Here is a 26,835-nt window from a genome sequence, read left to right as displayed (position 1 = left end):
TGATTTGGGCTCTGACCCGGAGCGGCCGTTCGCCTCTCTGGTTTTCTGGTAGGCTTGCCTCTGCTCCTTAAGTTTCTTGCGGCACTACTTCGGGTCCCTGTTAAGGCCTCTGTCCTTCATGCCCTGGGAGATTTTGGCAAATGTTTTGGCATTTTGAAAACTGGAACGGAGTTCTGACAGCATGGATTCCTCTCCCCATATAGCGATCAGATCCTGTACCTCCCGTTCGGTCCATGCTGGAGCTCTTTTGCGATTCTGGGACTCCATTATGGTCACCTCTGCTGATGAGCTCTGCATGGTCACCTCTGCTGATGAGCTCTGCATGGTCACCTGCAGCTTGCCACGCTGGCCAAACAGGAAATTGAAATTCAAAAGTTCGCGGGCCTTTTCCTGTCTACCTGGCCAGTGCATCTGTGTCGAGAGTGCTGTCCCTTGCGGTCACAATGGAGCACTCTGGGATAGCTCACTGAGGCCAATACCATCTAATTTTGTCCACAGTACCCCAAATTCGACCCAGCAAGGCCAATTTCAGTGCTAATCCCCTTGCCGGGGGTGGAGTAAGGAAATGGATTTTAAGAGCCCTTTAAGTAAAAAAAAAAAGGGCTTTGTCGTGTGGACGGGTGCAAGGTTAAATCGATTTAACGCTGCTAAATTCGACCTCAACTCCTAGTGTAGCCCAGGGCTAGGAAAGCAGAGTAAGGAGCAGAATATATCCTAAGAGTTGACTGAGATTTTATAAATAGGTAAAGATTAAAGGGGCAGAGGGTAAGAAGGGGCAGATGTGAAAATAAATTCAAGTTTTTCACTAAATATTTTTTATTTTTCTGATTTATGTTGCAAGAGCCTTCATTTGCAGACCATGCCTTCTTCTGCGTCTGTGGTGCTGAGCTCACTGTACTACAGTAATAACTGCATATTGAACCAACTGATAATCACATTGTAGCCTACAGATATAGGTATTTGCTAGGCAAAGGTATGGGTATAAGTTAAGGCAGTAACACAATTAGCCTACAAGCCTCAAGGCATGTAAGACAATAGCTTAGCAAAACTAATCAAGGCCTAAGGCTCCAAAAGCCTTAGCATAAGCAGCTAACCAGGAGTAACCCTAGATATAAAAAGATATCAAACATAGAATACTGTAATAAACAAGCATGACTAAAATGCTGACACGTGAACCACAAGATGCCAGATGATATCAGCTTTAGATATATTAAGTTAGGAACTTCAGCAGATGTCTAATCACAAGCATACCAGGGTAACTAATTGATATATATGTGAATAAACTTGAGGTAAAAGGCCTAGTAACCTATAGGAGAAGGTTTCAGAGTAATAGCCATGTTAGTCTGTATTCACAAAAAGAAAAGGAGTACTTGTGGCACCTTAGAGACTAACCAATTTATTTGAGCATAAGCTTTCGTGAGCTACAGCTCACTTCATTGGATGCATACTGTGGAAAGTGTAGAAGATCTTTTTATATACACACAAAGCATGAAAAAATACCTCCTCCCACCCCACTCTCCTTCTGGTAATAGCTTATCTAAAGTGACCACTCTCCTTACAATGTGTATGATAATCAAGGTGGGCCATTTCCAGCACAAATCCAGGGTTTAACAAGAACGTCTGGGGGACAGGGTAGGAAAAAACAAGGGGAAATAGGTTACCTTGCATAATGACTTAGCCACTCCCAGTCTCTATTCAAGCCTAAGTTAATTGTATCCAATTTGCAAACAAATTCCAATTCAACAGTTTCTCGCTGGAGTCTGGATTTGAAGTTTTTTTGTTGTAATATAGCAACTTTCATGTCTGTAATCACGTGACCAGGCAGACTGAAGTGTTCTCCGACCGGTTAATGAATGTTATAATTCTTGACATCTGATTTGTGTCCATTTATTCTTTTACGTAGAGACTGTCCAGTTTGCCCAATGTACATGGCAGAGGGGCATTGCTGGCACATGATGGCATATATCACATTGGTGGATGTGCAGGTGAACGAGCCTCTGATAGTGTGGCTGATGTTATTAGGCCCTGTGATGGTGTCCCCTGAAAAGATATGTGGGCACAATTGGCAACGGGCTTTGTTGCAAGGATAGGTTCCTGGGTTAGTGGTTCTGTTGTGTGGTATGTGGTTGCTGGTGAGTATTTGCATCAGGCTAGGGGGCTGTCTGTAGGCAAGGACTGGCCTGTCTCTCAAGATTTGTGAGAGTGTTGGGTCATCCTTCAGGATAGGTTGTAGATCCTTAATAATGCATTGGAGGGGTTTTAGTTGGGGGCTGAAGGTGACGGCTAGTGGTGTTCTGTTATTTTCTGTGTTAGGCCTGTCCTGTAGTAGGTGACTTCTGGGAACTCTTCTGGCTCTATCAATCTGTTTCTTCACTTCCGCAGGTGGGTATTGTAGTTGTAAGAATGCTTGATAGAGATCTTGTAGGTGTTTGTCTGAGGGGTTGGAGCAAATGCGGTTATGGTACACCTTAGGCTTTCGGTTGGAGGTGGGGAATGCTATGAGATAATTAACAGCTCCCAGGCGCTCCTGGACCGTGAATGGCCCTTCCCACGATGCTTCCATTTTATGGGCCTGGAGCGCCTTTAAGACCATGACCTGGTCCCCTACTTTGATTTATCATACCAAGCTTTTTGCTCTTTTTGAGCATCCTGTAAGTTTTCTTTAGTAAGGGCTAAAGAGGTTCGGAGGGTGTTTTGTAGGTTGGTTACAAAGTCCAGAATGTTAGTTCCTGGAGAAGGTTTAAATCCCTCCCATTGCTGCTTCACCAACTGTAATGGCCCCTTAACCTCACGGCCATATACAAGTTCAAATGGGGAAAACCCTAAACTGGGATGTGGTACAGCTCTGTAGGCAAAGAGCAACTGCTGCAACACTAGGTCCCAATCATTGGAGTGCTCATTTACGAATTTACGTATCAGGCCCCCAAAGTTCCATTAAACTTCTCCACCATGCCATTTGTTTGATGGTGGTAAGGAGTGGCAACCAAGTGACTTACCCCATGAGCTTCCCAAAGGTTTTCCATAGTTAGTCCCTGCATCTGTGAGGATGTCAGAGGGCCAACCTACCCTTGCAAAAATGTCTGCTAGTGCCTGGCACACACTTTTAGCCCTGGTGTTGCTTAGAGCTACTGCTTCCAGCCATCGGGTGGCAAAATCCATGAAAGTCAGTATGTACTGCTTTCCTCTGGGTGTCTTTTTCGGAAAAGGACCCAGAATATCCACAGCTACTCGCTGAAATGGAACTTCAATGATGGGGAGTGGCTGGAGAGGGGCTTTGACCTGGTTTTGGGGTTTTCCCACTCTTTGGCATACTTCACAAGACCGGACATAGGTAGAAACATCCTTGCCCATTTCCTCCCAGTGGAATGACCCCCCCAAACGGTCTTTGGTCCTGTTCACCCCAGCATGGCCACTAGGGTGATCATGGGCTAAGCTCAAGAGCTTGGCCCGGTATTTAGTTGGAACTACCAACTGTCTCTGAAGATGTCAGTCTTCCTGGTGTCCACCAGAAAGAGTTTCCTTGTATAAAAGTCCTCTTTCTACAACAAACCTGGATCAATTAGAAGAGCTGAGAGGCGGTGGGTTGCTCCGTGCTGCCGTCCAAGCTCTCTGGAGGCTTTTCTGTGCTTCCTGTTCGGTCTGGAACTGTTCCCTTGATGCTGGAGACATCAGTTCCTCATTAGATTGTGGACCTATGTTTGGTCCCTCTGGAAGCGATGTAGGGGCTGGGGCTGTTTCCATTGACTGTGAACCACTTTCCACTGGTGCACTATGTTGGGGTTCAGGCTCCGGCTGAGCATCTTTTGTGCTGGAAATGGCCCAACTTGATTATCATACACATTGTAAGGAGAGTGATCACTTTAGATAAGCTATTACCAGCAGGAGAGTGGGGTGGGAGGACGTATTTTTTCATGCTTTGTGTGTATATAAAAAGATCTTCCACACTTTCCACAGTATGCATCTGATGAAGTGAGCTGTAGCTCACGAAAGCTTATGCTCAAATAAATTGGTTAGTCTCTAAGGTGCCACAAGTACTCCTTTTCTTTTTATAGGAAAAGGGCATCCCAACCTTATTAGGGAGAGGAAATTCAGATAAGGAAAAGGGGATGAAACCCCTCCTGAATATGCATTAGGCATAGTGGGAGTCAGCATAACATATTATAAAAGTTGTATCCCGGCCTATGGGTCTTGGGAGATGCCAGAATGACTACCACTGGTGGTGGTGATGATGATGGTGAGGATGATAACTAACACTTCGGGTTATTCTGCAAAGGAGGGTGAGAGTATATGGATGCTTAGACATGGGATGTTTTGACCATTATAAATTATATGTCTACTTTGCTGGGTTGGAGTGTCTGATTTTGCTAATGGTGGTAATAAAAATATTACAAGGGCAGAATGCCTTTCCTAAATGTAATTACCTCCTTTGTGCACACCAGGGTCTTCCTAATAATATTAATATTTCTGGATCTGGTCACAAGGCAGAACCCTGCCAAAACTACAGAATGCTAACTGGGAATGAATAGATAAGGGATAGATCAGGCAACAACTTGCATTTCTTTACTAACATTTAGATAGTTACTAACAACCAAACAGCTCTAAAGAAGAATAAAACATAGCTTCACTTGCCAGAAATCCATTTGAGTGACTCATAGCAATCAAGTTTCATTTTTATTTTGCATGTATTGCTGCTTCTGCATTGTTTAGCCAATTATATAAACCTAATTGAGCCTGAACTACTTAATGGTGTCCATTTAATAGGTATCCTAATTTAAAATCTTCCACTGTCCTAAAACTTGTAATATAATCCTCCTCCGCTTTGACTAGTGAACAACAAAATATAGTTGTGTTTTCTCTCATTGTCCTTTAACACTAATTGCCAGGAGTGTAACAGCATTAATAAATATTGTCTTGTTTCCACCAATAACTAAATCTAGATGTAAAAAAAATCCACTAAAACAACAACAAAAATGGAGAACAAAGAAATCAAAAGTTATTCTAACTTCAGCCATTTACTGCAGCTATCAATTATCCTTACCTTCTGAGCATAATTACTGACTGGCCTACTTACCCAATTATCTTATCCTTGTAGCCACTGACTTCTGCTACACTTAGCTATGTGTAGATTTAATATCACTTAAATCTTTGTTACTGACACTAAATACAAATTAAAACTGAAACATATAAAACACAATAACTACTTCGGGGTAAATACTGCAAATGCATGTATTTTACTTGCCTCTGTTGTCTCACTGAAGTCAACATTACTCATGTGTGTTTGTGCATTGACTCTGGGGATGATCCCGATCTGTACAGCCCTAGTTAAATACATGACAAGATTAAAACCATCCATTTTACTAGCAGAAAATCCCTTTAATTATATGGCCTTAAACAGTTATGTGACTATTACAAAAAATATGACAGACGTATGATGGCATTAGGAACATCTGTGTTAACTAAAACACTATTACATCCCATAATTAAAAAATATGTAATAGAGCTTACTGCTTTTAGATATGTATTACTGCAACCCATTTAAAGTTTTGTTGGAATAAACATTGTACTTTTAAAATAGCTTTATGATAGCATCATTTGCTTATATGCTCTGAAGCTAACCTTAAACACACACACACACACACACACACACACATACACTATCATTAGCATGTGTGGTATGTGTTGAAGAGTTCTGACTTCAAACATGCCTTCCTGAGTGACAAAAGATGTCTTTTACATAGGTTAGCACACACACAAATATATATCTTAGGGAATTGAGTAGTGGAACAGATACACTGGATTTTTATCACTTTAAATCTCAGTGGTTAAAAGAGGCTTCTAACCCTTTACATTAAATGTACAGACAGTACTATTCATCTCCTTAAGAAGCTTTGAATTCTTTCATCATAAGCATCTGTTAGTAGTGGCATTGATACTAACTTCAGAAACCATTCTTTCTTAAAACCAACGAGCTTCTCTACCGCCCTAACCAAAAGATAGTTAATGAAAAGGAAAGGGCAATTTGGTACATAACCAGTTGTACACTCTGCGCACACTGCTTTGAAAATTGAGCTAGATTTCTGCAGGGCAAGAAGAGTAATGAAACACCAAACACATTCACAAAACACAATAAATGTAACAAGTCCCAATTCAATGTATGTATATTTCTAACACATTTATTTAAAGACTGAATACTGTAAGAGAATCAAGAGGGCTGAATATTGGATAAGTAGTCATGAAAGTTACAATATATTTAGTCATTTATATATTAATTTATTAATATATTGTGCCATCTATTAATAGAGGACCATCCCTAGTGGAGTGTTCCAGTTAAAAATCAATAGAACAATACAGCCTGGAGTATTTCAGTACAGATACATAAGTATGTATTTGCATGACAGAACTGAAAGTCAGGAGGCACTCAGTGTAATTCACTTTCCCCTCTCTGTTTCCAAAGACATTTTTGTTAAAGGTCATTCATTTAAACATTGCTTAGGAAGACAAAGATCACTTCAATTCACATCTTGACTCCTTTTCCCATTTACACGGGGTTGGAGGTGTCTACAATTCTTTACCACTCCTTCTAGTCCATGGCATGGGTTCATAGATCTTGGAGTTGTAGTCTTTTTCTCTACAAACTTCTCTTGACAGAGTCTGTCCATCAATCCTCTGTCTTCCACATCCTTTTTTGCTGTCCTCTTCCTGCCATGCTTTCTTTGCTGGTTGTTGTTCTCCCATTCTTATCACGTCTAGCCCACTTCAAACATATGCTCTGCTGCCTAACTATCATTGAGACTACCAAGTTTATCTTCCCTCTAATTTCTTCCATGTACACTCTGTCTACCCTCCACTTGCCAGCCATTCTGTTTAGTATATTATTTTCTACTTCCTGTATCTTCTTTTCTTCCATCTCTGTATGACCCACCATTTCTAAGCCATAGTATAAGCAAACACACTCAGCATTGTGGCAGGGTACCTTCTTTGCCTCATTAGCCTCAGTGTTTCTCCCTAAGGGCCTGGAGTAAATTAGACTGACTCCAGAGGATTTTTCTTTTCAGTCTGGTTTAATTTTTTCCTATTTAAATGGTGGGCCTCAGGGTAAGCCCAAGAAATTCCCTTAAGCAAAACAAAACAAAGCAAAAACCCAAACTCACAACAGAAACACTTTTCCCTGCCCCTTCTCCAAGGCATTACCTTACTACACTGCCTCCTAATTGCCAGTTCTTCCCCAAGCAGAAACTTAGTTTGTTTCCCTTTAGGGAGGGGAGAGCCGTCCATCCAATGGCAGCCATTCCTTCCTGCTGTCACTACCCCTACTGCAGCCTCTCTCCCCTTCTCCCTCTCTCTCAACAGAAGAAGGGTTTTTAAAGGTCACTGGCAGCCCTTATCTGGCCTCAGGTGTCTCCAGGGAACACCTCATAGGGAGGTGTTCAGCTCATAGGGAACAGGGCCTTCACCGTTCTTGGGCTGATATATCTGCCCTCCACCGCTCTCTTATATCTGTCAGGACTGACTTTGTCACAGCATACACCTTTCCTTTCCGTTTGTGTCTTAATTGCCAGTCCCACAGTACTTCTGCTATCTTGTTCACTGCCATCCATGCAAACTGGGCTCTTCTTTTCAGTTCTCTCTCCAGCAGCACTAAGTGTATTCCCAAATACACAGATCTGTTCTTCTGATTCAGCTTCTCTCCTGAAATTTCAAACAGTTCTTCTTCCACCTTCTCTACTTGCGTAACTTCAGTTTTCTTTGTGTTTACCTTCAAACACTCTGCTACTATATTTACCAATTCCTCTTTGATGTCAGCCAAAAGGGCCAGATCATCAGCATACTGTAGGAGAACGAAGTTATTATATACACCTCTCTCCCTGGACAGCTCCTGGCCATTGACCTCCCACTTCTCTCCTGAGAAGGGCTTTTTAACTGTTTATAAGTGCTTTGATCTGTTAATTCCCGGCAGTGGCAGAACATATATATACAGAGCTGTGTGACTTCAGCCTCGGGCACTGGAAATATGTCATTGCCCAACTGTCCCCCAAATGTTTGCTAAAAGGTTGCTTATCTATACCTATTGTGTTGTTTTTCTGTTTCCTCTTCCCACAGGTCCCTATGAAGCTAGAACTATACATTCATACAGGAAGCCGTAACCCAATATACAATAACTTCACCAAACTGACCAGGTCACACATCGTGTTAATAAAATTACTACATTTCAATATTCTTAGATTTTTAGCTACATGCCTAAGACAGCAAGGACTGGGCAATGCTGGTTCCATAGTAATGTGTTAGGCTCCTATCTGGCAAGTTGTTCTGTGCAGATGAATCCCTGTGTCCATACCGAGCCCCAAAATCAAGGGGGCCCTATGTGTGCAGACCAGTGCTACCCTGCACAGAGAAGACTGCAGCTAGGGATCTTAGTTGCTTCTTTCCACAGAGAGTCTTCTTCCTCTTTCATACTGATGCAGCATAGCCAAGAAAGTGTAGGAAGAGCCTAGTAGTGGATTTGTAAACTCCTTACAAGAACAGAGCACTCAACAATAGAGGAGAGTTGACTTGGCAGACAGGTTTTGTTTGTTTGTTTTAAAGGAATAGTTGGTTCAGCAGTATTCATGCTCATGGCCACTAGTATTCTGAACTTCTGCAGCTGCAGATTATGCTAAAGATTTAGACAAAGAAACAACTAAAACAAAAAAAAAACCCTTATTTAAAAATATTTCTATTTCACCATCACAAAACCCCAATAATTCAGAAAAACAACAACCCAGAAAAACTGGAGTCATTTCCCTACCTCATCACAAGGCCCAGATGCTCCCTTTTCATGGGTAAGGTTGAAGGGGGAAAAGGTGGGCATAAAGCCCCAAATACTGCAGAAGTAGACACATACAGCTTTTCCACGTGGTCAGGGCATCACAAGATTTGGAATATTTGATTTGCTATCTGCAACATGCCCCCTTCCAAGATCCTGTGGATTTACCATTGAAAAATAGGTGTAGAAATCAATGCATTGACTTCAGCTCTGCATCTAAGGGTGAGAGTCTGTTCTGTACAGATGCAGTCAGGAAGGCCAACAAGAGAATGACTATGGTGGGAGAGCTCACTCAGCATCCTTGAAAGAAACTAGCTCCTTGTGCAGAACCAACAGGATCTGCAAACTTTGTCAGTGAACCCTTGCTTTCAGAGGCCCAACACACCCGTTTTTTCTTTCATAGTTTAATTAAATGTGGAAACATGAAATCAGGTATTCAAGAATCAAGACATTTTTAAAAGTTAAAGTGGTTTGTCTACAAGGTACTCACATAGTACTTTCCATTCAGGATTGCTTTGCTAAATATAAATTGTAATACTCCTGTTAATGTTTACCGGAAAATATACAGAGGCTGAATTAATGCTGCATTAGAAACTAACCTTTGAATTGTCCGATTTGGGTGCTTGATTTGCATCATTTTTGTGTAGTTGAAGATAATAAGCACATGCATTAAAAACTCAGAAATAGAACTTTTCACATTGGTAATGTTTCTAAAACTTGTTTGGGGACTGACTCAAACAAAGATGGCCAGTAACATTCTCACTTGTGAAAAAAGGGGATGATGCCTTATGGAGAACTGTGACTAAAGTTACTTAATAAAAAAAAATGAAAATACAGTTATGACTGCGATGTCAAACCCACTAAAGCCAGGGACCTCAAAGTTAAGGTTCCTTCAGCAACTACACTTCCACCTTTTCCATATATGCATTGTTTTCATTATTTGGTAACATAATGTTGACATAATGTTTAGAAAATGTTACATACACACCTATGTTTTCATCAAACTTAACAGAGCTAAGACCAAATGTGGAAAAATTCAGCCTGAAAGGATTACAGTTGGTGGTGAGGGGACGTGGAATGAGATTTTGGATGCAAATGCTTTCTCAAGCTTAACTATTGTGTTAACACAAGTAAATAATATGTCATATGTTTTTCCATTTCTCTGTCCTCCACTATCACTAAGGATGTTTGCATGGAAAATGAATCTTTCTGTACAAACTGATCTGTTCTTGCTATTTATTCCCCACCTGGCCATTTCCTCTCCTATATTCTCTCTTGGTTGGTCTGGAAACAATGACACCCAATATATATATTTTTGAGGATGGGGTTGCACAGTTCTAATTTAAGAATGGATATATTATTAAGTCACCTTTTGCAGCCCATTCTCGAAGTCACCACTCTGGTCGCTACAGCAGCTAGTTCCCTTTGATGAACACCTTGGGGTTGTTAAGGGGATGGACCATCAGCAGAAGCTAGGAATATGGAGGTCCGGAGAGGGGACCAGTTGTGGTGGTTCCTCCTTTCAGGAGCACAGAGTTCCCCCTTATTTTAATGAAGAACATATTAGATCTCTGCTAAAATAAAAGTGCAGTTCTTGACCCAATCAATCTCCCTTCAAAACTCCTCTTTTTGAAAAGTGAAATTGTGATGAAAGAGTACTGGAAATAGTCCTGCCTTTGCCTTGTTAGCAGGGTTAGCAGTGTAGACTCACAGAACATGTGCAATTGGCACTACTTTTACAGCTCGCCAGATCTGATGCGCCTGGTTTGAAATCAGAGTTTCCCCTCTCCTAAGTGGACTGCCTGCCATGGCTGATGAGCCTACCTGCCCAACACAGGCATAGAGAGGTTAAATGTCCTGCCCAAGGTCACCTAGCAGATCGAGGGCAGAGCCTGGAATAGAGCACAGGTCTTCCACATTCCAGACCTCTATCTGCTCCGCCATATCAGGCTGCCTCCCGCAGCACTGGAAATTGTAATACAAAATACCTTGCTCTTATGTAGCACTTTTCATCAGTAGTTATCAAAATGCTTTACAAAGAAAGAAAATATCATTATCCCCATTTTCAGATGGGAAAACTCAGGCAGACAGCAGTGAAATGACTTGCCCATGTTCACCCAGCATGCCAGTGACTGAGGCAGGAACAGAACCTAGGACTCCTGAGCACCAGATCAGTGCTCTGTGCACTAGGAAACAATGCCTCCACTACCTCACTGGCATGTTGTGAGACTGAAAACATTGAAGATTATGAGGTAATATTATGAGATTATGGATGACTGGGCAACAAAAAGACAGATGAAATTCCATGTTGATAATGCAAAGTAATGCACATTGGAAAACATAATGCCAACTATACATATAAAATGATGGGGTCTAAATTAGTTGTTACCACTCAGGAAAAAGATCTTGGAATCATTATGGATAGTTCTCTGAAAACATTCACTCAATGTGCAGCGGCAGTTAAAAAAGCAAACAGAATGTTGGGCATCATGAAGAAAGGGATAGAAAATAAGACAGAAAATATCATATTGCCTCTATATAAATCCACGGTACACCCACATCTTGAATACTCTGTGAAGGTGTGGTTGACATATCTCAAAAAAGATATATTGGAACTGGAAAAGGTTCAGAAAAGGGCAACAAAAATGATTAGGGGTATGGAACAGCTTCTGTATGAGGAGAGATTAATAAGACTGGAACTTTTCATCTTAGAAAAGAGACAACCCAGGGGGATATGATAGAGGTCTATAAAATCATGACTGGTGTGGAGAAAGTAAATAAGGAAGCATTATTTACTCCTCATAACACAAGAACTAACGGTCACTCAATGAAATTAATAGGCAGCAGGTTTAAAACAAGCAAAAGAAAGTATTTCTTCACACAGTGCAGAGTCAACCTGTGGAACTCTTTGCCAGAGGATGTTGTAAAGACCAAGACTATAACAGAGTTCAAAAAAGAACAAGATAAATTCATGGAGAATCAGTCAATCAATGGCTATTAGCCAAGAGGGAAGGGATGGTGTCCCTATCCTCTGCCAGAAGCTGGAATGAGCAACAGGGAATGGATCACTTGATAATTACCTGTTCTGTTCATTCCCTCTGGGGCACTGGGCATTGGCCACTGTGGGAAGACAGGATACTGGGCTAGATGGACCTTTGGTCTGACCCAGTATAGCCTTCTTATGTTTGTATTCTTTCTTTAACTGCTAACTCAGACAGGCCCAAATACCTCTACTGTATTCTGGGCATAAGTGTACTCTTCCATATTTGTCAACTCATGAACTTGGTGATCATTGATGCTGTCAACAAACCAAAAAGTCTTTGTGGCAGAGTTAAACCCCTCTTAGCAGGTAAATAACCTACATATAATTTTCAGCTGAGATTTGGCTTCTAAAAAAGAGCACTATTTTAATTCCTGTGTCCATCTCTTTCCACAGCTGCCTGACTGTTGGACAGTCTCATAGCATATGCATCAGGGGTCTTTTTTTTCTTTCTTACAATGCCAACAAGCAGAGGATGCCTTTATCTTGTACAACCTCTGTGGCATCCTATATAAAATCTTTTGTTGTATCAAGCACTACCTGAGATCCACAGAAGACTTTTTAATATTACATAATATGCTCTGCCACTGGACAGCAATTATATGAATTCAAAGAAATTTGGAGACCAATTCTAGACACATTTGGATAAAAAAAGCTTGAGAAGGATCAAAAAATGCCAGACCTCAATTCACCTAATCCCTCCTCTTTTTCCCTCCCTCTGCCCAGGTTTCCCTCCTCTTCCTATTCATATAGGTCTTCTCCTACTGTATTACTGTTATCCCCACCTAACTATTATATCTCTGTAGTATTGTCTAGTTTTGTACTGTGTGGTCTTTTACAATTTACTAATTCTCTTGGAGATCCAGTGAAGTATGCAGTATTTGGAAACATATCCAAGCTGTACGTAATTTACCATTTTGTATTTTTCATTGTTTGTTTCTTTATGAAAATCAATTAAAAAGTGTGATACAGCATAGCCAGAAGGCAGCAGGGGAGCAATATAGGAGAGATATGTAAGTCTCAGGATGAGGAGAAGCCTTATTCCCTGTAGAGATTAATTAAAAGCACCTGAAGCCAATTCGAGCATTTGAAGCTAGTCACCCCATAAAAAACCCCTGCTTCAATCAGCCAGGGGAAGGAGTTGGAGTAGAGTAGTTTGGACTTGGAGCAGAATGCAGTTTGGAGAAGTGCTGTGGCTGGCTAGAAGACCAAGACTCTAGGTAAAGAGACAGCGGGGGGGAGAGGGAGAGCGCGCGCGCATGCATGCACAGGAAGCCCCACAAGCTGAAGAGCAGGAGAGGGAAGTAGCCCAGGGGAAGGAAGCACTAGTTCAAGTGGTTTACCACTATCCCTAGGGCCCCTGGGCTGGGACCCGGAGTAGAGGGCGGGCCTGGGTCCCTCCCTCTCCACTACCCTTCTCTGGGTTACTAGTGGGACAGTAAATACACTAGTTCAGGGGCAACCTGAACCTCCCTGAAACCTCCCCCCCGGCCCCAGAAGAGGAAGTGCAGGACCCATCATAATTGTACTGGCAATTTGCCACAAAAGATATTAAAAAAGATTAAGGTGGGCTGATACTGTGGTAACAGGGGACATATAAGTACTTAAGATAGAAACAAATGTCTGGAATACTCAAGATTTCCTTGATATCATTAAATCTGAGTTCAGGCCTGGGTTTGGTAAAAAAACTGCATTAATTGCATTGGTTAATGATCTCAAGCATCCATGGTATTTTCAGATTTGTCAAATGCTGGTTAGCATAAGATAATGGCAACATATCTGCAGTCCATAGCCTGGACTAGCAAAGCAGCTTTGAACATTTTTGTCTGAGAGATCCCAAGATGATGGGTAATTGTTCATATCTCTAAGGCAGAGGCCCCCAAATGGTGGGATGCACCCTCCTGGGGGGAACAGAGGACCATTTAGGGGGTACATCTGGGGCCCAGGCCAAACCCCAAGACGCGCAGAGCGGGAGCATCACCCAATCCCACTCCTAGCCCTGCACTTGGGGCCCTGGCTCCCGGCCTGCAGCCAGGGTTCCACTCCCAGCACTGCCTGTTACCCTGTCCGCCTCCCCCTCCCCAGAGCTGCAACCTGGCCCTGGCTCGGGGTGGGGACATGAACAGGGGTAAGGGAGGCACAACCTGAAAAATTTGGGGACCACTGGACTCAGAGCTTTCACAAATAGCATGTTATCACCCTTCATATTAAACATTTATACTATGTCCTTAAGAAAACCAGGAAGGAGGCATGGGGTACAATAACCTCGGTCTATTGACAATACCCAGTTTTTATGTCCAGCTCATCTGTCAGAACCTAGTGTCTGAATGAGATTAGTGTGTGACAAGGCTGGTTACAGCTCAGTCCAGAGAAGACGGAGATAATGCCCAAAGGTTAGAGGAAGCAACCAAAAGAATTAGCAGAGATTATCTCAATCCACTTGACTGAAGTAGTGTGTTCATCCACCCACCATTAGTTACTCAGCTTCATAACCCAGAAGTCTAGTTAAAAGAATAACTGCTTCTAGGTGTTCAGGTAAAAGCTGTTGCCAAGACACATTTTAGTATCAACACTTGGAAAGGAGGATGAAACTGCTCCTTTCAGATACAAACCTTGCTGCTGTCATCCAGATCTTTATCACCTGAAGATCAGACTAATGCAGTGGCTCTCAAACTTTTGTATTGGTGACCCGTTTCACACAGTAAGCCTATGAGTGTGACCCCCCCCCTTATAAATTAAAACCACATTTTTAAATATTTAAATACTATTATAAATGCTGGAGGCGAAGCAGGGTTTGGGATGGAGGCTGACAGCTCGTAACACCCCCCCAAGTAATAACCTTGTGACCCCCTTAGGGATCACAACCCCCAGTTTTAGAACCCCTGGACGAATGCAATACAGTATGTGAGGATGCAGATTAAGATCAGTCAGAAATGTTCTGATACAGGAAGCAAATGCCCACTTACTACTAACAAGTCATGCAGACAGCACATCACATCAGTGCACCACACACTGCTCCAGCTGCCAGTTAGTTTCAAAGTAGAATTTAGGGTGTAGTTTTGATGCATAAAACTTAAGGGTTGGTGGCCCTATGAAAGAGTCACTCTCCTACCATTCACACTGTGGCAGCTGATCAAACTGAGACCATTTGGTATTTAAAAAAAAACAAACAGTTGGGGTGCTGAACAATTTCCTCTGAGGGATCTTAGACTCTGCCATTCACTTTGTTAGTGATAATGACCAGATAAAAGTCTAAGTATTATCCAATTAAATGTATTGTAACATTCAGTCATAGGGATGTGTTCAAATATATTGATTGTCATTTTCCTTTTTTGTATATATTCCAACCGTTAATCTAGGAATTTAACAAGTTTAAATAAAATGGCTTTAGCTGAGGAACAATTAACAGGAAAAGATTCGCTCAAACGTTCTGTTTTCAGGCAAATTATAAAATATGATAAGAGAAAAAAAAGAGACAAAGGGGAATTTGTCAGCTAAAACATTATGCATGAGCTATAAATGTTTTTATAATCTTCATGTTACCTAACTTTTAATACCCTTTATTTTACTGTACCTTCCCTATTTTATATCAATAGTTCTATGCTTCTACAGGCACAAAGCTCTAAAGATTTAGAGCAGGTTGCACAGCGGAGCCAAGAGGCCAGTGAAGAAGCTTGGCAACATGTGACCTCCAGAAGAAGAAGGGGGAATGTCCGGGTTCCAGCAACGCGGACACAAGTAACTAACCGCTTTCATGTTCTCTCCACAGGCACCTTTGCGGAGAGTGGACCAGATGATATGTCTGGGGGGAGAAAGCAGAAGGGGACTCCGCTGCTTGGAAGGCATGAGATGCACTGTCCTGAGATGAGGGGTTCCACGACCACCACTCCCAAGAGAAGGAGGCGGGTGGTGGTGGTCGGGGACTCTCTCCTCCGGGGGACTGAGTCATCTATCTGCCACCCTGACCGGGAAAACCGAGAAGTCTGCTGCTTGCCAGGGGCTAAGATTCGCAATGTGACGGAGAGACTGCCGAGACTCATCAAGCCCTCGGATCGCTACCTCTTCCTGCTTCTCCACGTGGGCACCAATGATACTGGCAAGAATGACCTTGAGCGGATCACTGCGGACTACGTGGCTCTGGGAAGAAGGATAATGGAGTTTGAGGCGCAAGTGGTGTTCTCGTCCATCCTCCCCGTGGAAGGAAAAGGCTGGGGCAGGGACCGTCAAATCATGGAAGTCAACGAATGGCTACGCAGGTGGTGTCAGAGAGAAGGCTTTGGATTCTTTGACCATGGGATGGTCTTCCATGAAGGAGGAGTGCTGGGCAGAGACGGGCTCCATCTTACGAAGAGAGGGAAGAGCATCTTTGCCAGCAGGCTGGCTAACTAGTGAGGAGGGCTTTAAACTAGGTTCACCGGGGGAAGGAGACCAAAGCCCTGAGGTAAGTGGGAAAGCGGGATACCGGGTGGAAGCACAGGCAGGAACGTCTGGGAGGGGAGGGCTCCTGCCTCATACTGAGAATGAAGGGCGATCAGCAGGTTATCTCAAGTGCTTATATACGAATGCACAAAGCCTTGGAAACAAGCAGGGAGAACTGGAGGTCCTGGTGATGTCAAGGAATTATGACATGATTGGAATAACAGAGACTTGGTGGGATAACTCACATGACTGGAGTACTGTCATGGATGGTTATAAACTGTTCAGGAAGGACAGGCAGGGCAGAAAAGGTGGGGGAGTAGCACTGTATGTAAGGGAGCAGTATGACTGCTCAGAGCTCCAGTACAAAACTGCAGAAAAACCTGAGTGTCTCTGGATTAAGTTTAGAAGTGTGAGCAACAAGAGTGATGTAGTGTGGGAGTCTGCTATAGACCACCGGACCAGGGGGATGAGGTGGATGAGGCTTTCTTCCGGCAACTTGCAGAAGCTACTAGATCGCACACCCTGGTTCTCATGGGTGACTTTAATCTTCCTGATATCTGCTGGGAGAGCAATACAGCGGTGCATAGACAATCCAGGAAGTTTTTGGAAAGCATAGGGGACAATTTCCTGGTACAAGTGCTAGAGGAACCAACTGGGGGGGGGGGGGGGAGCTTTTCTTGACCTGCTGCTCACGAACAGGGAAGAATTAGTGGGGGAAGCAAAAGTGGATGGGAATCTGGGAGGCAGTGACCATGAGTTGGTTGAGTTCAGGATCCTGACACAGGGAAGAAAGGTAAGCAGCAGGATACGGACCCTGGACTTCAGGAAAGCAGACTTCGACTCCCTCAGAGAACGGATGGGTAGGATCCCCTGGGGGACTAACATGAAGGGGAAAGGAGTCCAGGAGAGCTGGCTGTATTTCAAGGAATCCCTGTTGAGGTTACAGGGACAAACCATCCCGATGAGTCGAAAGAATAGTAAATATGGCAGGCGACCAGCTTGGCTTAACGGTGAAATCCTAGCGGATCTTAAACATAAAAAAGAAGCTCACAAGAAGTGGAAGGTTGGACATAAGATCAGGGAAGAGTATAAAAATATTGCTCGGGCATGTAGGAATGAAATCAGGAGGGCCAAATCGCACCTGGAGCTGCAGCTAGCAAGAGATGTCAAGAGTAACAAGAAGGGTTTCTTCAGGTATGTTGGCAACAAGAAGAAAGCCAAGGAAAGTGTGGGCCTCTTACTGAATGAGGGAGGTAACCTAGTGACAGAGGATGTGGAAAAAGCTAATGTGCTCAATGCTTTTTTTGCCTCTGTCTTCACTAACAAGGACAGCTCCCAGACTGCTGCGCTGGGCATCACAACATGGGGAGTAGATGGCCAGCCCTCTGTGGAGAAAGAGGTGGTTAGGGACTATTTAGAAAAGCTGGACGTGCACAAATCCATGGGGCCGGACGAGTTGCATCCGAGAGTGCTAAAGGAATTGGCGGCTGTGATTGCAGGGCCATTATCTTTGAAAACTCGTAGCGAACGGGGGAAGTCCCAGATGACTGGAAAAAGGCTAATGTAGTGTCAATCTTTAAAAAAGGGAAGAAGGAGGATCCTGGGAACTACAGGCCAGTCAGCCTCACCTCAGTCCCCGGAAAAATCATGGAGCAGGTCCTCAAGGAATCAATCCTGAAGCATTTACATGAGAGGAAAGTGATCAGGAACAGTCAGCATGGATTCACCAAGGGAAGGTCATGCCTGACTAATCTAATTGCCTTCTATGATGAGATTACTGGTTCTGTGGATGAAGGGAAAGCAGTGGATGTATTGTTTCTTGACTTTAGCAAAGCTTTTGACACGGTGTCCCACAGTATTCTTGTCAGCAAGTTAAAGAAGTACGGGCTGGATGAATGCACTATAAGGTGGGTAGAAAGTTGGCTAGATTGTCGGGCTCAACGGGTAGTGATAAATGGCTCCATGTCTAGTTGGCAGCCGGTGTCAAGTGGAGTGCCCCAGGGGTTGGTCCTGGGGCCGGTTTTGTTCAATATCTTCATAAATGATCTGGAGGATGGTGTGGATTGCACTCTCAGCAAATTTGCGGATGATACTAAACTGGGAGGAGTGGTTGATATGCTGGAGGGCAGGGATAGGATACAGAGGGACCTAGACAAATTGGAGGATTGGGCCAAAAGAAATCTGATGAGGTTCAATAAGGATAAGTGCAGGGTCCTGCACTTAGGACGGAAGAACCCAATGCACAGCTACAGACTAGGGACCGAATGGCTAGGCAGCAGTTCTGCGGAAAAGGACCTAGGGGTGACAGTGGACGAGAAGCTGGATATGAGTCAGCAGTGTGCCCTTGTTGCCAAGAAGGCCAATGGCATTTTGGGATGTATAAGTAGGGGCATAGTGAGCAGATCAAGGGACGTGATCGTTCCCCTCTATTCGACATTGGTGAGGCCTCATCTGGAGTACTGTGTCCAGTTTTGGGCCCCACGCTACAAGAAGGATGTGGATAAATTGGAGAGAGTCCAGCGAAGGGCAACAAAAATGATTAGGGGTCTGGAACACATGACTTATGAGGAGAGGCTGAGGGAACTGGGATTGTAGAGTCTGCAGAAGAGAAGAATGAGAGGGGATTTGATAGCTGCTTTCAACTACCTGAGAGGTGGTTCCAGAGAGCATGGTTCTAGACTATTCTCAGTGGTAGAAGAGGACAGGACAAGGAGTAATGGTCTCAAGTTGCAGTGGGGGAGGTTTAGGTTGGATATTAGGAAAAAATTCTTCACTAGGAGGGTGGTGAAACACTGGAATGCATTACCTAGGGAGGTGGTAGAATCTCCTTCCTTAGAAGTTTTTAAGGTCCGGCTTGACAAAGCCCTGGCTGGGATGATTTAATTGGGAATTGGTCCTGCTTTGAGCAGGGGGTTGGACTAGATGACCTCCTGAGGTCCCTTCCAACCCCGATATTCTATGATTCTATGATTCAATTTTTTGTAAATAGTAATGACCCGCACAGTCACCTACATCTCTTAGTACCAGGTACAATCTGCTAAGAGAAATGATATTTGTGGTAATCAGACATACTTTAATGTAGTCACTCTGAAGCTCTCATAGGATTCAACTGAAAGGGTTTAGCTTACAGTACAAAGTTAACTTAAGTTTAGTCAACTTCAAAAAAAAATACATTGGAAGTATTTTCAGGTACTACACTTGCCACAACTCCTTCTGCCAATTGGGATTGTGCAGTCACAGAAGACCATTAGGAATTATGATTACTCTTGGGATGAGTTTGTACCAAAGAAATCACTCTTTATAAGAACCAGTACCAGAAAGAAACAGTTTGAATATATTTTTGCTTTTCATCTAATGTACTCAGAAATGGTAACCTAGAGATATCTGGAAGTCTCAAACCAACTAAATATATATTATTAATCTTATTTGTATTACTGTTGTGTCTTGAAACCACAATCAGGATTGAAGTTCAGTTGTGCTAGATGCCACGCATAAAGAGTCCTTTGCCCCAGTGAGCGTCTCCTCTTGTTTTGAAAGGATGCAGTTGTAGTGCTTTGTTGGTTATGAACCTACAGTTAAAGGGAGGGGCGGGGGAAGGTCTTACTCTACCTGAATTGAGTCAAATGCTGTTTTCCATTACACCAGTACAAATCCAGGATAAATCCTAACATCCATTATCTGAATTAACATTTCTGCAAGTGATTTTTGCTGTTAGGGATCTTTAGCCAGAGTGGAGAAAGAAGTAAGATGGCAATCAGCAGACTTCTTCATTCTCCACCAAATTATCAGGCTTAGTCCTCTTGACCCTGACCCAATCTCTACAAGTAGCAATATGGCTCATAATAATTCAGTGTGCAAGAATCACTTGCATTATAACAATAAACATAGAACTTCACTAATTCCTTCAGATTGGCAGTTCTCGTGTTACATATACTGATGTAACTCTTTTCCAAAACAAAACAACTCCTTCTGTAATTGCCCTATTTTGGGCAACGCCTCTACCCCACCCTCACCCCCCATGGTAAGCTGCACAACAGCTCTGTCAACTTCTAAATTATATGAGATGGTTAATTTAACTTAGCAAACATTTAAATGATTAAGAGTCCTATATGGAATTTGGTAGGATGACCAGTTTGACAGAGTTTTTCTTTCAATCCTAGCTTGAGGTATAAAATGTAGGAACAGGAAGTTCCTCCTGGATGTACCCTAATTCAGTGCAGTATAAATTTAAAAGAAAGGTGAACAATTCATGTAAACACATGAATTGGTTATCTTTTAATCATTATATAGAACACAACATTTATAAAGTTTTTTGATCCTTTTTATACATTTATATACAAAGTAATATCTGTTGGCGTTCCAGAGATAATTGTGCATTAGTTCCAAACACTCCTATGTAAAAGTGAAAGTTAAGGGCTACTCTTGGCCATACTAAGTAGGCAAAGCATAGTAAATTCTAAACCCCATCCAGAGCAGGCATCTGAACCCAGGCATTTGGCTGTCCTACATTACTGGTTAAGCGTAAAGCTGAAAAATGAAGAGAAGTACATGCAGCAAAAAAGAACAAACCTGCCCAAGAATAGTATCTGACCCTTTGTGTATGTAGAAAGAAGATGCTGCCAGTAATGACGTATTTGGATGAAGTTGGCTGGTAGTCCTAAGTTAAAAGCATTAAATGAAGAAAAGTTTAAAACATTTCAAATCTCCTAATTTATTAGAGCAGCCATAAATTACAATAGTACTTTTTTAATCTAATCCATGTACATTATTTTTATTGAGTGAAGCAGGCACATCACATAATTTGATGTAAACAACATTTCTCCTACCCTAAAAGTAAAGTGGAAAAAATTAACTGTTTCAACATTTGTCTTTACTGTGCCCTGTGTTGCCACAACCTGCTGGGTAAGCTATGCACTAGAGCAGGGTATTTTCAATGGGATTTGTGCTCCCAAATCAGAGTTTTTAAAATCCCACCCTAAATTATTGCTAGCCAATATTAAAGTACAGGTCATTTTGTTACAAAAATCCATCTTCAGGAATACATGCATATATGCACACACACTCCTCCCCTCTCCCAGATATCATATACACTCTGTCTCTATTGTAAGTCATGAGAGAGAGTCTATTCTGCAATTACGGGTCAGAAGTGTTAAATTCAAGGTACAAGAAAAATAAGAGTGAAAAGGTATTGAAATATTTTCCACAGAGAGTAAGCTTGCACACTGTGCGGCACTGGACTTGCGTTAGCTTTAGTTCCTAAAGCAACTCACCTGTGCCTAACTGACTGTTTCTTAAGCAACACACCACCAGTACTCATAATTAATGACCTTTTCAAAGTTACACAAGGAGCTTATAGCAACCCTGTATCTAGGTTACCTCACACTTTTTTCAAGCAGCTCTCACACTACCAGTCTTTGCAAGATGCCTTTGATAGTCAGCAGGGTGGGCTCCATGGTCTAGAGCAGAGGTTCTCAAACTGGGAGGAACAGAATGTTTGGGGGCGGGGGCAGGGTGTGAGAAGCTTTAGGGAAAAAAACTTACCGTGCACATTTTACCCACAGCAATAAATAACCAGCAAAGTGGATTCCTCCAGACATACCAGGTCCTCAGCTGGCGCTGTGCATTTTGACAGATTTCTAAGATTGCACAGCATTATACAAAGTCGTTGCCATCTGTACATTAATCTGTTTGCTACAATGCAGTGTGCACATTTAATTATAAGCGTACGCCACAATCGCGGTTTTGCTTTTGCTCTTATTACAATGGATGGTTGGCTCATTCATGCAAAAGAAGAAAAAACAAACCTCAAGTGAAAAACAAAGAAGCCAAAACTGATTCAAGTGAAGCACCGCCACCACATATGAAGTTTTTGGTGAGAGATAAGTGTTAATTCACCATTTCCCTTCTGTCAAATGCGTTAATCAGGAAAGTTGACAGCATGCTAAAATAACAACTGAACACAAACAGTTTAATGAGCTGGGCCTACACCACACCAAAGTAGCCTTAGCCGCAGCACATGATGTCCCCATCACCACATGATGCAGAAGTGCCCTTACCTCCAGGAATGGGTGGGAGAGAGAGAGCTGCACTTCCCACCCCCAGATCCAGCATATAGCCCCAGTTGCCCATCCCCAACTCTGGCATAACAGCCTTCTCTTGTTCCCAACTAATGTAGCTCATGCTGTACGGCTGTGGTTCTCAAACTTTTGTACTAGTAACCCCTTTCACATAGCAAACCTCTGAGTGTGACCCCCCCCACCCTTGTAAATTAAAAACACTTTTTCATATATTTAACATCATTATAGATGCTGGAGGCAAAGCAGGGTTTGTGGTGGAAGCTGACAGCTTGTGATGCCCCATGTAATAACCTCGCGACCCCCCCGAGGTGTCCCGACCCCTAGTGTGAGAACCCCTGCTATATGGCAACATTGAAGGTTTAGGTCCAAAGCCCTACTGATGATGCAAGATAAGGAAGCTGGCATAGCTGTACATCATATAATCCTGAGTGAATTCTGCACCAAAAAATTAAAAAATCTGCACATAATTTAAAATTCTGCATATTTTATTTGTCAAAATAACACAATATAATCACACCATTTTCAATTATTTTGGTAATTTATTTCAAAATACTTGTCAGCAAATAACTGAAAATGGTGTGATTATATTGTGTTATTTTTGACAAATAAAATATGCAGAACTTTGCAGAATGTTAAATTGTTTGGTGCAGAATTCCCTCAAGAGTACCAGGGTTCTGTGTGGCACACTCTGGGTGCAGGCAGCTTGCAGGGGGTTTGGGTGCAGTGGGGAATCTGGATGTAAAGGAGCTCAGTGAGGGGTTCTGGGTGCAGGGGGAATGGGACTCTGCAGGGGAGTCCAGGTGAAGGTGGTGAGAGCTCAGTGAGGTGGAGGAGAAGGGCTTGGGGGGGGTCAGGGTACAGCTGGTTGGGGCTCAATGGGGTGGGGGTCCAGGTACGGGGGGCTCCTGATGCAGGGGGTGAGGGTTTGGGTGGCTTGGTGGTGGGGGAGGGGGGAGGTCTGGGTGCAGGTGGCTCCTGATGCGGAGGGGGCTGGGTGGAGGGGGTTCTGGGTGCACAGGTGGGGGAGGGATCACTGTACAGGAAGCGGCTCCTCGTGTCTGCCCAACCCCCACTGAGTCTCACCCTCGGCTCCCTGCAAAATGCAGTTTCCTGCAGCCAGGGGAAATTTCTGGGGCTTGATCTGACCCAGCCCCAGCTGTTCCATGCAGGGAAGGGGGAACTCTGTCTCTGTTCTCTTCCCCCTGCCAGCTGGGACTAATGCCGAGACCCACCTCCCCCCAGTAATTTACCTCTCCTCCCCACCAAACAGAGGGGTCTGAGCTGCCAGGGAGGGGTGATTGGGTGCTGGTGCAGCTTCCCCACAGAAACCATTTTCTGCAGGAAGCAAAGAAAATCTGGGGTGTGGGGGGCATTTTTCTGCTGTGCTACAGTAGCACAAAATTTCCCCAGGAGTAGTGAATCATAGAATTTGCAGTGTATACTATGTGATGTAAATACGGTCTTCTTTCAGCAGATATGCTATGCTTATTTTAAAAACAGACTACAAATTAGAAGTGAACCAGGTCCTGAAAAGCCACTTTTATGCTCTTTCATTCATGTACTACATATATACTCTACATTTTATGAAACACATTAAAGTATTACTAAAATGCCGGAACTGAGAAGTTTCTCTTCTTTTAATTGTTCACAACTTAAGTCCCATCTCAAAGATATTTTGGAGATACAATATTCTGACTACATTACATCTGACAAAACTGTTGTCCTTTTAAATATTCTAACACCCACACACCTTTTGCTCACTAATCACTTCGGTAGCTATTAAAAATGCCACTCACTGGTGATCCCCAATGCCAAAGTTGATCCAATGCCTCCTTTTGTGCTCTCATTACCAACATACTAATCACAAACACTTGTAATTGTTAAACATGCTCAGGGCACAGAAAAGTACAAACAAGAAATAATATACTGCTGGAGCTCTGCGTGGATACAAAATGTATATGCATGGATTTAAAGCGGATATGGGTGGAGCTGCAGGGCTCTACCAGGAACTACAGCAGCGAAAGCAGCAGCATTTTGGGCCGCTGGTCGCAGGAGCCAGCGCCAGGCCCAGGCAACAACTTTAGCATGACTGTATGCCCCCAGCCGGTCAACTGGGATGGGCATGAGGCTCACCAGCAGCTCTCCCTGGTCATGCTTGTGGGTGCAAGTGGCATGCACACTTCCAGACAGGAGATGCAGACTGTAGTATGGATTAACTGCAGATTAACTGGGTTGCACTAATAGTTAACTGAAGGTATAACTGAAGACAACAGAAAAACACAGGTGCGATCGAAGGCATTTGTCCTCCCTAAATTACTAGGGATGTTACATAAAGGTGGGAGAGGGAAATGAGAATGATAATTAGTTGACTCAGGACAGCTTTAACATTATACACTTGTGTCTGTCAGGGGTGTGATCCCTGACTGACATAATGAGGTGGTAAAAGCCCCTAGTGTAGATATAGCTATACAACAGAACCTCACAGATATGAACACCAGAGTTACGGACTGACCGCAAGTGAAACCTGAAGTAACCAATAAGGCAGAAGCAGACACCAAAACCAAAAAAACCCAAATACTGTACTGTGCCTGTATTACATCTTAAAGATAGGTACCTCTGGGCTGCCTCTTCCCCGTCCCGGCCCCCATGCAGGAGCAGCCACTGACAGCAAGTTGCTGGGGCTGCCAGCCTCATGTAGGCATTGAGTAGTGAGCTCAGCTGCTGAAACCTGGCCTGGAGCATCAGCTGCTGGATCTGGAGCCTGAATTGCACTTTGTTCAGATTTACAAACGTTTAAGAAAAAAGGAGTACTTGTGGCACCTTAGAGACTAACCAATTTATTTGAGCATAAGCTTTCGTGAGCTACAGCTCACTTCATCGGATGCATACTGTGGAAAGTGTAGAAGATCTTTTTATACACACAAAACATGAAAAACTACCTCCCCCCACCCCACTCTCCTGCTGGTAATAGCTTATCTAAAGTGATCACTCTCCTTACAGTGTGTATGATAATCAAGTTGGGCCATTTCCAGCACAAATCCAGGTTCTCTCACCTCCCCCCCCCCCCAACACACACACACAAACCCACTCTCCTGCTGGTACTCTGAAACCAAACATTTAAGAGTTACAGACAACCTCCATTCCTGAGGCCTCCGTAACTGAGATTCTACTGTATCAGCAAAACTGCACTTTTTTGTCCCCAGAAGCACTTTGCTGGTGCAGGATACTGGCAGAGCTACAGTGGCAAAGAACTCCAAGCGTAGAGGTCTCACTGTCCAGGTTGAATTTGAAACACTGGAGGTAAAAATGTTTTTGTCTCTAATTTGTGGGGGTTCAGTCTTCACAGTCAACTCAAATACCTCTTTTATAGTAGATGCACACTTAATATGAATTGCAAATATAAACATCAAAGTTCAGTTTACCTCAGCAATATATGCAAAATGTCATTGCAAACTAGTTTTTAAAATAGCCAAGTCTGAAAGTGAACCTCCCCAACTTCACATCTCCTAAAATTAGACACTCCAGCATGCACTCTGTTGTGACATCAGAACTACAGCAGTAAGGAATGGTTGGAACTGGTCCCTAGGGGAATCAATAATGTACTGTTCAGTTAGTATACCACAAATTGAGTGGTATACAATTTGTATTTTAATAGAAATTATTCCAAAAATGCACAATACACAGTAAGTTCCCCTTTATTAGCTTACGTACCCCTCTACTCCTTTAGAGACTTCCAAGTTAGCTGCAATTGCTATATCACAGCAGAGCTGAAACTGACAACTTCTGGATTTTAAAGGCCCTAAAAGGAAACTGAGGATTTTATAAATTGTTTAGGCATGGAATGCTTCCAGTAGCTTTGTTAGATATGTTATTCAGTATATTGCACTCTAACTCACTATACACCAATAGCTGATCATTCTTTGTGTGACCATCAGCTGCTGTTTATCATAATTTTAAAAAATCATTTAGATACTGGTAATGAACTACTCAATATTTCAGAGTAGCAGCCGTGTTAGTCTGCATTCTTAAAGTCTACCATCTTATCTAGTTGTTCCTAGTAATCATTCTTACAGTTTAATGTTTTATTGTTTCTTTTAAATATAATGTGTGCATACATTTTTGCCTTGAGCTTACTTAGCTCAGAATTTTATTTCCTTGCAGGAGATTCATTAAAGTCTATGATCAAACACAAGAGGACTGGCATCAACTGGTAGAATTCTAATCTTTGTTCATCAGCTGACTAAAGACAGAAGGAAGTTAGTCTATAGTGTCACAGTTGTAAAAGACAAGCGCCATGGAATTGTAGAGTAGAGAATAAGAACCCAGTGGGTATGGTCTACACTGCAATAAAACACCTGTGGCTAGCCTGGCTCAGCTGACTCCGGCTCCACAGAGCTCAGGCTATAAAACTGTAGTGTAGCCGTTCAGGCTTAGGCCAGAGCCCAGGTTCTGAGTTGCTGTTAAGAGGAGAGTTCCAGAACCCAAAAGGTCTACAC

The 26,835-nt window shown here is 42.9% G+C and overlaps 1 protein-coding gene across 3 annotated transcripts in view; it reads right to left on the bottom strand.

The window, feature by feature from the left end:
- Positions 1–26,835, bottom strand: part of LOC125631351 (uncharacterized) — a 156,759-nt gene that overhangs the window by 100,526 nt on the left and 29,398 nt on the right. The window lies entirely within an intron of this gene.

The sequence above is a fragment of the Caretta caretta genome, chromosome 2 (genome assembly GCF_965140235.1).
Source record: "Caretta caretta isolate rCarCar2 chromosome 2, rCarCar1.hap1, whole genome shotgun sequence".
NCBI lineage: Eukaryota > Metazoa > Chordata > Testudines > Cheloniidae > Caretta > Caretta caretta.
This window is presented reverse-complemented; position numbering and strand designations above follow the sequence as displayed.